General features: G+C 51.4%; 1 protein-coding gene across 3 annotated transcripts in view; it reads left to right on the top strand.

Moving 5' to 3' along the window:
- Positions 1–2,562: 2,562 nt before the first annotated feature.
- The window catches only part of ST3GAL1 (ST3 beta-galactoside alpha-2,3-sialyltransferase 1), a 69,320-nt gene continuing 61,043 nt past the window's right edge, over positions 2,563–10,839 (top strand). For all 3 annotated transcript variants that reach the window (XM_084750391.1, XM_084750389.1, XM_084750390.1), the window contains exon 1: positions 2,563–2,802. The gene's annotated coding sequence lies outside the window, so the exon portion shown is untranslated. The remainder of the gene's footprint in view (positions 2,803–10,839) is intronic.

The raw sequence follows: 10,839 nt of genomic DNA, 5'->3' as shown, positions 1-10,839 counted from the left end.
CAATAACAACAACAACAAACAACAACAACAACAACAGAAAATCAAAAAGGAAGAAGGGAAGGATATGGAAGCCTGCCCTGTTACCTAGAAAGAAATGTGTTGTAACAGACAGGGAGTAGGTGGATTAAAAAAGATCCCACCTGCATTTCCTTACTAAAAGTAGATGCACCGTATATAGCTAAGGTGATGGTTTATGTGCATTCAGTAGAATTACTTTTGGCACCATCCAGTGACCCACTAAGGATCTGGGGTGGAAAAAGAGCTGGTGTGGGCTCTCAGCAGCATAGTATATAACAAACTGTATGACCTGGGGCTATTAATTTGCCTAATCTAAACCTCGCTCCACAGAAATCCATTAGACTAGCAGCCCTCTATTCATACAGTATTTTTCCATTTTCCTAAGTGATTCTCTATGCACTCGTGGCTCCTTGCAAGAACACTACAATTAATTCATTCCTTACTACCTCGCGGACCACAGGCATAGGACTGCAGTCAGCAGGAAGTAAGATGCAGTGTTTGCTTGGCCATCATCAAATCAAGAGGCACGTGGCCAGCAGACACAGGCTTGCAAACCACAGGGCTGTTTTCTTGGCAGCGAGGAGCCCAGCTAGGTGGCCATATAAATTGTGTTCTATTGAGAGTCACCAGGACGGTGCGTGTGCCTGCTCCGAACTGTATCTCTGGAAGACCAAGAATGTAAGTGGCTGGAAGATGTTGTGCTATGGAGGAAGGTAGCTGACTCGATTTGAATCTATGTCCTACACACACACACACACACACACACACACACACACACACACACACACGAATGCCAGGTGCTGCAGTTTGACCAGCATCTCACAAACACAACAAACCTTATAGAGATACTTCCATGTGAGACAAGCACCTCACCCCGTGTCTAGCATGGAAACCCAAACCAACCTAGGACAGCAGGGAACAGGGCTCAGCACAGGCTATAGAAGACCTTGGAGACCTGAGACCCCTCCTCTCAAATTCCTGGAGGGTTGGGACAAAGTGGCAGGTCAGGCCCCAGTGAGACATGACTAAAGGAGTCCTTGCAACATTACTCCCCGGCCTGATAAGTGGAATTTGTGGGTCTTCATTCTTTTCCTTTCTTTCCTTAAAGTTTAATTTCTGTCCTCCCCTTCCTCCCCTTTAATCAAGCTGGAAGCTCTATTCTACTTCCCTTCCCGAGGACTTACACAATGCCTCCACTCTATCTAGGAAGTCCCATAACACAGTCGGACCCGCCTCCCCACCCCCATCCCGTCCCCCACTTCCACAGCTGGCTTGGACTGAGCTCTTAGAAGATGCCAAGGGCAGTTAGTTTCAGGAGCTCTTCACTTGCTCAGCACAACCCTAGCAAACAGACGGTGTGACAAGAACCCTCTGCAAGTGAGGACTTCAACGCACAAACCTAGGAAACAGAGGACAACCCCCCCTCCCCCATGAGCCCAAGATCTCACAGTCAGGGGGGAAAAGCGCCACAAATTAGCTCCTACATCACAGCCTCATTCTGATGAGTGAACACTAGGCAGCTCTAGCCTCCTCCACTGTAAAGGCTTGTCTCCAGAAGCAGCCAGAGCTAAAAATGGAAAGACCCCTGAGCGCGCTGTCTTTCCTCTTAAACATTCCACAGAAAAGTTGTAGAAGAGATAGTCCCAGTGAGACTACGCACTGACTAACCAGATCTTTAGAAATCCTATTTAAATCGACTATTTAGAATCTACGACCCACACACATTAAATTCCGTATCCACTAGTCTCACTTCCTATTAAAACAGGGAGGGACAGAAAAACCGCAATCCTCCCCTAAAATAAACCCCCATCTCCAGGTTGCCTTACGGACCGCTCTAACTCTGGTTCCCAATGCCAGCGTCTGGACCACGCAGCTGCTTCTCCACCCAAGGCTTGGAGGGCAGGCGGGAAGGGCGGGGATGTGGATGCTTACGGAGCTTCTGAGGCTCCGAGTCCTGGCCCCACAGACCAAGGCTCTCCTCATCGCGATTCCTAACCCCGCCGCGCCCCTCCCCCAGCCTCCCTAAATCCCACCTCAAGTCCCACGCCCTTAGAGGAAGCAGTGGCTCGGCCCGAACGCCCGCGGTGGGCTCGCCTCCTCTCTCTACGGCGAACACAACTAGGGCTCTTCTGGGCACCGCCAGCCGCGTCCTTTCCGTGCACGCCCAACGCCTCCTCCCCGAGGTTGACCCCACCGGCTCCCGTCCTCTCGGGAGTTCTTCCCTAGCCTCGCCAGCTGTTCCCGCAGATCCCTCTCTTGGGGCGGCGATCTTGTCCCCACGCCGCCTCCTCCGGCGCCTCTCAAGCCCGTCCGGCCTCCACCCAGCCCGCTACGGTCCACGTGGCTCGGCAGAGCTATATTGGGCTCGCAGGAAGCCCCAAGCTAGAGGAAAGCCGAGCTGAGGCGGGCAGGAGGGGCGAGGGGGCGCCCGGGCGCCGAGGGGCGGGCGCTGGGCGGAGGAAGGGGAGGGCTGTGCGCCGAGGAGGCGGCCTCCGGGCTGGGCGCGCTTGAGTCGCGGCTTGGTCCCAGCCGGCGGGCGAAGGCAGCCCCTCCCCGGACGCCCCGCCTCTCACTCCCGTTACACTCGGGGGAAGGTGTTCCAGAGGCCGCTCCCATCCTCATCCCGCCTCCCGCTTCTCCGGCGATAGCCTCCGCTGGCGGAGCCCACTATGCTAGACACTTTCGACACTTTGCAAAGACAAAGAGCCCTAGACCGGAGGGAGGAGAGAGAGGAGGAGGCAGAAGAGGAGGTAGTGGAGGACCCGGAGGTGTGAGCTGGCTAGGGTGAGTATCCCGGACACATCTCCTTAGATACCCCGCTGAACCGCTTCAGTGCCCCAAGCCGGGCAACTCCGGCGTGTATCAGGCGTTGGTGAGTGCGCACCTATCTGGTATCCGTCCGGGTGCCCCAGGGAGGGGGCCCCTTCTCGAGTTTGGGCTTGGGAAATTTCGCATGTGTTCTCTGAGTGCCGAGGTGATCGTCCCGACCCGAGAACTGACGGGCTGGGAAAGGGAGTAGGAAGGTGTGACAGTAGAAGTGGGACCCTAGACCCTAGGCGCCAAGAGGGAGACACAGGAGAGAAATCCCTGTGTCCGCCACGGCCACCAGGGCGGTCTCAGGGAGAGGGTCAGGGAGGAGACAACAGCCCTGGGGCCCCAGGATCTTTGGCGCTTACTGGAGAAGCCTCTCGGAGCTCAGTGGGGGAGCCTATGGTGATTGTAGCAGCGGTTCCCGGAGCGGCTGCGGTGACTTTGCACGCAGCACCGCAGTAGATCCCCCTCATGGGCCGCGGATAGGAGACTCCATCAGGCACTGACTGTTACCAGTATCTAGAGAAACCGAGGTCTCAGGCTGGGACACTGTAGGGACTCTTGGAGGCTGTTAGTGATCTAGAGCAGAGGTGGTGGGACGATATCCGGCTGGAGTTTCCCAGTCTTCTGTGAGCAGGCGCAGACCCGGGAGAAGGCTGTTGTCCCCGTCCCCCCCCCCCCCCAGGACACCTCTAATCCCGCTCTGCTCGGGGTCGCCGGGAGAAGTTGGAGTTTAGGACAGGAAAACAGGATGAGGTGTGTTAGAAAGTGGGTAGATTGGGGTGGGCAAAGGGAGCAAGGCTGTGGCAACTCTAAACTTGGAGTTGGCCCCAACCCGGTTAGGCGCCGCAGTTGCTAAGAAATAATGTGGCAAAAGTTATCAACTTGTCTGTATCTCTATAGTGTGACCTGCGCTGGGCCCCTTTGATAAGTGCACAGGGGTGGGAAACGGTGACACGAGGCTAGGCGACTCGGTTGGAGTACTGTTAGCTTAGAATCGGACACTTGCGCAAGCAACTTTCAGCCCTTGTTTTTCTACGCGTGTGTGTTTGAGCGTGACCTTGCGGGAGACACCGCGCCTGAACTCGAGATGGGGATTGTGGTACCGGTAAAACGTGGGGGGCTTAGCCATGCCTCACGGCGGAATCTCAGGAAAGGGCGATGGACCTCAGTCTGCTGGAACGTGGAGTTTCCTCAGCCTCTTGCACAAGGGTCCTAACCGGCTCCTACTGCCAAGCAGGAATTGGTGGCGCTCCACGAGAGGCATGTGCGCGCCCAGAAGCGCGCGAGTGCGTGGGGGCTGGGATGGCCAAGGCATCTCGGAAGTTGAACGAATCCTTGGGAGACACTAGTGACCCCAAGGATATGAACAAGCTCTCCCAGTTGCTACATCAGACATTCGCCAGACTTTTACTGCGTTTATGGATAACTCTCCCAGCTTACCGCTATCGTAGGTCCCCAGTTTGCACGGACCTGCGGTGAGATGGAGCGCCCATCCCTCTCTGAGGCAGGTGAAGGGCGCTCCCCAGCAGAAAAACTGCTGGGAGCTGTGGACAATCTCTGCCGCCGCTTCTGGCACATAGTAGGTGCTAATACATAAAAGACCTCTAGGATATAAGGCGCTGGCCGGGGTCAGAACGCCCGTCGTCCTTTTCCGTTATTACTACTGAATTTAAATTCACCCAGCGGTTTCTAAGAGAGCGCTGAGCACCTACCCTCGCTAAACCAGCTTGCGCCATTCTGGAAACTGCGGGCGGTGTCCCCAGGTTTTCTTTCTTGGATGATGGCCCAGGGCGCCCCCAGTTTTGAAAAAGAGGGATGCACTGCCCCCTGCTGGCTGCTTTGGAAACAAGGCTTAGGCTAAGTTGTGAGAAAAGGCGACCAAAGCCTTTGGGCTGGACCCTGTGCCTCTCTGCACTTCCCCTTCCTGCCCTAAAACATCAAAGCCTAGTCATTATCTGAACTTTCATGATTGACAGAAACAGAAAAAAGAAAGAAAGAAAGAAAGAAAAAAACCTAAGCTTCGCCATTCTGTGACTCCTGCTTGTGCCTAAAATTGCGTATAGAACGGAGACTTCCTCTTTGAGCCCGTGGCAGCCTCTGAGAACCAGTTTCTGTAAAGTGGATCCCCTACTATAGGCTTCAAAATGAGTCCTGTAGAGTAACCGTTACGTATAACTGGGTGTAGACGTGTCCTCTGCAAACATGCTCACAATATGCTCGTGCGTGTGCATGCACGTGGACAGGACCTGAGTAAAAGAATAGAAGAATGAGCTTCTTCCCTGCCCTTTCTGACATTTCCTCTTCCTGCCTTTTTTGTTGAGGTCATACTGGCCAGTAAAACCAGGAACTGCACTTGGGGATTGGGGCCGGGGCGGGGCGGGGGGGGGGGGTGCATACTGGCTTTGCTTCAGCCAGAAATACCCAACCAGATCTGGGACTAGAAAAGAGGAAGTGTTGCTGGAAGTTACCACAGAGGTTTCTTTAAGGGTGTGAGCCCCACTCCTCTGGACTCTGTAGCATTGAGCAGAAGCTGTCTTTTTCTGAGCTATTTGTAGACAGAGTCAGCGGGTTGCCCGCCACCAAGCCCACACTCCTCTTGAGGTTGGGGCCTTTGAACAGTTGGCTGTCACCAACCTTGAGGTCCTTCCTTGATTTCTCCAGGCTTGAGGGAGTGGTCCATGGATGGGCCTGAAAGGAAAGCATGTCTTGGGGTCCTGGATCCTCCTTATGATTTTGTGACAAGTGACTCTCTCACTGCTTCTCCCACCAAGCAGCCTGTCTTGTCAGAGTTCTAGAAACAGTATCAGGCAGACCTCCCCAGGAAGGAGCCTCCCTCCTGATGTGTGCCTTTGATACCCACCCCCATCAGTTTACCTGGCTAGAGTTACTAACTCGGGGGTTTGTGTTTCGACAGAGCTTTACTTTGTGGACGCTGACCCTTAACTCTCATCCCAAGTCCTTCCCAGTCTCGGAAAAGCAAACAGAAAAGGAAAAAAAAAGTAAAGCTTGCCCGTCAGCTTGTGCTTATACAATGGTCTCTTATCCACAGATTATTTCCTAAGATCTCAGTAGATAGCCAAGACCTTGGCTAATATAGAGTGCTGGGACAAAGTCCAAATCTTGAATCAAGCACAACAAAAGGTTAACAATAACTAGCATCTAAATGGAACAATCATAACAAAAATCAGCAATAAAAATTGCTTCAAATGTGTCAGTCTAAAACTTCTAGAATTTTCAATGTAATTTTTTTCTTTGCACTTCAGCTGGTTGCAAGTTACTGAAAATAGAGAAATGAAACCACTGGCTAGGTAGACTTCTAGAGTACTTCCAGTGAGTGCTTTGCGCATGGCGAGCGAGCTGGCCTGGGAAGCAGAAACGCTAGAATCAGACTTTCAGGCCCTTTTGATCGCTTCCATGACCCATATGGAAGCTGCACTTCCCATCAGTGGCCTGACAGCCAGAGAGCTTGTCTGTTTTAAATTGGTCAGAAGAGCGCAGATGTGACCCCCGTGAGAGTCTGCTTTCCAGGCTCAATGCCAAGGCTCAGTTGCTCTGCAGTGTAGCGCTCAAGCTATTCCTGAGTCCTGGGTCTCAGTTTCTCTCTCTCTGCAAAACAAGAAGCTGTGGTGCTCTGCTGACGGTCACCTGGCCTACAGTAAAGTCTCTTCCTGAAGACAGTCCCCAGCCTCCTTTAAGTTTGTTCAGATTCTTCCTCAGAACTAGTCAGCTTGGAGAGACCACAGCCTGCTACCCCAGGTCACAAGCTCCTCCCCTCTCACTCCCACGGTGGCTTCCTGTCTCTCTGAGCCCTCCTTCACTTGGTCAGGTGTTTGCCAGCAGGTCTCAACATTGGACTTACGAGATAAGGTCCTACTGCTGCTAGCACATTTATAGTGATATATTAGAGGTTCCCATGTGGAGATGCAAAGAGACCAGGGTGACCTCCTTGTCTGAAAGCTGCAAGTGACCTTAGACATGATTCTGTTCAATCCTATAACTTTAATGCAAAGCCCCAGGGGAACAGTGCCAGAGTACTATCATAACCCTTTCGGCTCCCTCGTCTCCAAACCCACTCATTTCCGTTTACCCTCGTCGAGATGCTCTTATTGGAGACCCAACATCACACACTGGAAAATCCGGAGTTCACTGCTTCTTCGGTTACATCGGTGGTGAGAGTTAGATTGCATTGGTTCCATATGAGCTAATGTTTATGGAGGCTTTGTTTTGTTCCAGATACCTCACAGGGTGTTGGAGATACAGGAGTGGAAAAACACATGGTCCTTGAACTTTTGCTGTCCTAGAGGACAGTATTCTGGGGAAGTGCATGGAATAATACAGAGCCATGCCATGTGTGGTATTTGTCATAACAAAAGCCACTTGTGCTGACAGGGCCACAAGATGCTTTAGCCCCTCTTCCTTGAGGGGTCCACAGAAGGAATCCTGGAGGTACCAAGCCTCAGGGATGTAGAGTTTCTGCTGTCCGGTCTGCAGTAGAACAGATGTATTTTCTTGACTGATGTCATGCAGATATGAAAAGTGCCTGTGTAATCCCAGCACTCCGGGAGGTGGAGGCAAGCAGATCTCTGTGAGTTCTAGGCCAGCCTGGCCTACCAAGTGAGTCCAGGACAGCCAAAGCTACTGTATGACCAAGTGGTCATACAGCCTGTGTGTACAAGAGAAATAGAGCGAAGGAGATGACAGGCTACCTTCAGCTTCTGCACAGAAGTAAGGCAGCTGGAGGTGGTAGCAACTAGATGCTTTGGCCTCAGATGTCTTCACTGTTTCCTTTTCTCAGGACAGTTTACATGCTAGGATAGCCAGAGCCTGCAGGGCCCTCATCTCAAGCTTCTGAGAATACGATCTATTGGGGGGAGACATGGCCACATGTGTGAGCTGTGTGAGCTGTGCGAACAGGTCAGGCCTCATACCTCTGTACTATGTGTTAGTGGGGTACATGGGCCTCTTCACTGGGTTGTGGGGATACAGAGAAGATGAAAGTGCAGGTTTACTCATGGACGCTCCAGAGTTTCTAAGTTCCAGTTGAATTTAATCGATTTATCAGTGAAAGTGATTGTGCCGGCCGTGAGTCTGCTCTAAGTGGTGAAATGGAGTACGAAGGTTCTGGAAGGCTCATAGGAACACTCTGTAAATAGTCAGCTGATTTTGAGGTAAAAACGGCGTATTAACCATCTCTGAAAGCTTCCTGTGCTGCCCCTGGGGTCCTTCGACTTGTATAAAACCTTAAAAAAAAAAACAAAAAAACAAAAAAACCACTTCCCTATGGAAGAATAAGAGTGCAAAATCATCACCTGATCAGAACAGGGACTGAGAAGTGGCCCTGAAGCACCATTACCAGGAACAGTAGCCTGGTACCAGAGCACTCTGCAACCTGGCTGGGAGGAGAAGAGCAACTTAAATGAAGTTTAAGGTGGCCAGGATGGACTGAGAGTAGCCACTGTGATCCTGGTGGGGAGATGGGATGGGTCGTTTTAAGTGTCAATCTAGAATTAACTGGGAAGAGATCTTCAATTAAGGGACCGCATAGATTAAGGTGGCCTGTGGCCATTTCTTTTGTGGATTGCCTGGGCTTTTGGGGGTTTTTAGGGGGGAGTTTTTTTGGGAGGTTTTTTTGGTTGGTTGGTTGGTTTGGTTTGGTTTTGGTTTTGTTTTTTGTTAATTGATGTAAGAAGACCCAAGCCATGGTGGGTGGAATGGCTCCCCAGGCAGAGGGTCCTCTACGAGACTGGAAGACACTGGATAAAAATTAGCTAGCAAGCAGGAGCTGTGCAGTCCTCTGTCCCTGCCTAACTTCCTGCCTGGATCTTGCCTCAGTGGTGGACTATAATCTGGAGCTGTGGTTGAAAGAGGCCCTTTTCGCCTCTACGTTGCTTTCAGTCAGCAGATCTTCTCTTAGCAATAGGAATGAAACTAGAGCGCAAGGCTCCCGTGTCAGAATGATGTTCTCCAGGTCAGGGGGCCAACCCAAGAAGAGAAACCTGGTGCCTGGGACTTAGAACTCCTGAGTCTTGGTCTGTCCTGTCCCATGTGCTCCTGTCTGGGAACCTTGGCCTCTTCCCTTTTCCTCTTTGACCCTCCATGTCCTTAGTAGGAGTCAGCAATGTAAAGGGCTCACCCTGCCTCTGTCTCCTGGGAGGAGCCTAGGCGACAGAGGTTTATGTAAGCATGTTTTACTTGCCTCCCTGAAAAGGATTTCAGTAGCATGTACTTTTTCACTAAGTGTTTAGTGTAAGCCTGAAGGGTTTTGGACATCTTGATATTTAGGTTCATTTAGGAAATTCAAGTGAGGAGTTGCATAATGCCCTTTTTCTCCCAGACGTTGGGGCAGCACTTGGAGAAATCAGCAAAAAGTGATGCAGTGCCCTCCCCACTCTCAGAGGCATAGGAAGGGGCTGGGATCCAGGATAGCACAGCAGTACAGATGCGCAGAGGCCCTGGGGAGAGACCGTGGGGCCTGGGAGAAGAAGGACCAACTCGGGGACTTTGCCCTAACCCAACCTGCCATGCATGGCTTCTGGAAATGCAGGCACCCGGCAGCCAGGGGCTCAGCTGGGGATGCAGGAGGAATTCTTTACTGTAGCCCCCTGAGGAGGGAACTGAGAGGGCATGCTGAGTAGACTGGGGCGCTCCAACCCACACTTGTTATCTCATCTGATGCTGCCTCAGCCTGAGACATCAGTACGCCAGGCCAAAGACTCCCCTACTGTCAGCAAGAAGCCAGAGGGTGGATCCCTTAGGTGGGGGACACAGAGTTCTTACAAAGCCTGGTTTGACTCATTGTATCAGATTGCCCTGAAGTGTGCGGAAGATAAGAGGATAACAATGTCCTTTGTTAGTTCTCTGTTGATAAAGCAAACTGTCTGAGGCTGAGAGATTGTGGAGAAAAGAGGCTGATTTAGTTTATAACATTGGGAGTTGAGAATTCAAGCCGCATGGCACAGGCTCCCGTGAGGCCTCCTGGCTCAGTTCGAATGATGGGCGTGAAAAGGTGGTACACACTAGGGAGAGATGCCCTGGTGACTCAACAGTCAGGAAGCAGGACAGGGTGAGGTTGCATTAGTCTGGTGTCCTCCCACTAGGTCTCACCTCTGAAAGGCTCCACCATCCCTTAGCATTGTTTACTGGGGACCAAGCTTCCAACACGTGAATCCTTAAAGGACCCCCTCCAACCACATCCAAACCCCGCAGGCCCTCATCTTGCCGCCCCTCACACCTCAGTGGGAAGTGTTGAGGTTTGTCTAAGTTTCAGGGCGCCTCAAGTAGATGTTCAGTGACCAGAGCACTGAGCTGCTCCCCCACTTCCGTTTTCTCTTTTATCACACAGACATACTTTGTACAACTGATGTGAAAACAAGTCATTCACTGTAAAGCTTGGGTTATAAGACCTGCCCAGCATATGCTGGTGTGTGTGTGTGTATTGTGTGTGTGTGTGTGTGTGTGTGTGTGTGTGTGTGTGTGTCTGTGACATGCATCTGAGTGGATATATGTGCTGATATTTTTGCGTAGTAGTACATTCAGAGTGAGAGTAGGACATGGGTGATTGCTTCTATCATTCTCTACCTTACTGCTTTGACACAGGGTCCCTCACTGGACCAGAAGCTATCTGTTTTGTTAAGGCCATCTGGCCAGCAAACTCTTGGAGTCCAGCTGTCTCTGACTGCCGCCCCCCGCCATACACACACACACACACAATGCAGGGGTTACAAGTGTATGTAGTCATGCCTGGCTTTTTATGTGGGAACCAAGAATTCGAACAAAGCCAGCGCTTTGTCCATCTGGCTCTCTCCTTAGCTCCATCAATGATGGCTTCTCATTCCTATGAAGGTTAATTTCTGGACAGGTTAGTGTGGGGACAGGCTGAGCCCATTCAAAGATTGCATAATAAGACTGGAATAGTTGTATGTTAAAGATGTCTTCCAGTTAGTCTGCAGTCACTTAAAACTTTTTTCTGGTTCTTTCTACATACTTTTCATTTTGTTTATGTTTTTG

Source organism: Acomys minous (genome assembly GCF_964271855.1).
Source record: "Acomys minous genome assembly, chromosome: 12".
In the NCBI taxonomy this organism is placed as follows: domain Eukaryota; kingdom Metazoa; phylum Chordata; class Mammalia; order Rodentia; family Muridae; genus Acomys; species Acomys minous.
Note: the sequence above shows the minus strand (reverse complement) of the source record. Positions and strands in the feature narration are given on the sequence as shown.